The sequence below is a fragment of the Octopus bimaculoides genome, chromosome 10 (genome assembly GCF_046866305.1).
Source record: "Octopus bimaculoides isolate indiv1 chromosome 10, ASM4686630v1, whole genome shotgun sequence".
NCBI classification, from domain to species: Eukaryota; Metazoa; Mollusca; class Cephalopoda; order Octopoda; family Octopodidae; genus Octopus; species Octopus bimaculoides.
The window spans coordinates 170,001-171,426 of NC_142937.1; positions in this window are offsets into that span (position 1 = coordinate 170,001).

Genomic DNA, 1,426 nt, shown 5'->3' on the forward strand with positions numbered 1-1,426 from the left:
ATATATTGTACCACCGCTGATTCAAAGGCTAACCTTGTCACATACCGTGTACACTCGTGTCTGCAACAAAGGGCCTCTCCCTCAGAGTGAAAGGCTGATTGTATGATGCCGGTGTGTGAACATCTGTGCTGCATAGCAATGAAACATGTGCCGTGAATACAGAGGACATATGAAGACTCGAAAGAAATGAAGTCAGCATACTCTGCTGGATGTGCAATGTCAGTGTGCATGTACGACAGAGTGTAAAGGATTTAAGAGAAAAATTGGGTATCAAAGGCATTGGGTGATGTGTACAAGAGAGATGGGGTGAAACTGAAAGAAGTGGCTGTGAGCCAGGTGAAAGGTTAGAGTATAATAGAGGGACAGAGATAGTTGTCTTACCACAGAGGAGATACTTGGCTACCCTAGAAGGACAAAGAAGGAGAGGAAGAGGAGAGAAAGTTAGAAAGATGGAGAAATTGATGGTTTTGGAGATGTACCTACAAGAAATAGTGAGGTGAATATAGGTAGTACAGAGGAGAGAGGGGGAAATGTTTAGAGATGGGGAAGACATAGCTGCAGCAAGTGATGAGAGAAAATAGAGTGGCTTGGAGCGAGGTATGGTAGAGGTGTTAGAGCATGGAGAGAGGCACATGGAAAGAGTGGAGAGGTCTGCAGTAGGTGGTGATTATAGGTAGTGTGATAGGGGGGGATATTGGGAAAATGGGTTGTAGGGGTGTTTTGACAGAGGACAGATTGTGTAGAGTGAGGGACATGGTTGTAAAGGACATGCCTGTATGTATGGGTGGTTCCTTGTCATCTCCTCTGCGAGGAGATGATCATTTCTTACATCTTCCTAAGTCTACCCCTTCCACAGGTTCCCTCCAAAATTAGAGATTGGCACTTCTTTATACAGCTGTCCTCATCCACACACAGTAAAAATGACCATACCAGTGGCTATTACACTTAAGATCCACCCATTCACAATGTTTGTTTCATCGGGTTGATGGATCAGCCTCAAAATCTTTTCTGCTTGAATCCCTTAGGCCAATTAATCAATCATCTGGTGTCCCAAGAGAGTTAACGGGCATTTTGATCATATATTTGTTTACCTCAGTGGCTGCTACATCTGTTGGGTATATTTCAATTAGATCTGCTTCCTTCCACTCACTTTCCATATTCAACAATCACATCTAATTACATTTTCAAATCACTTTCTTCCCAATGTCAGTAAGGGTCAGTAGGGCCACTTTCCTTTCAAATACATTCTTTCTCCAACAACACCTTGGTTCATCCTGAAACTCTGCTTTGCAATATGTCACACTTTTGCCTTTGATCGTTCTGGTGCTGAACACTAGCAAACCTCCTTCTTTTGGCCTCTCTCATCATCGCAATATAATCTAACCATCTAGCTTTTCCTCTAGCAACATAGTACTGATTCCTGCTA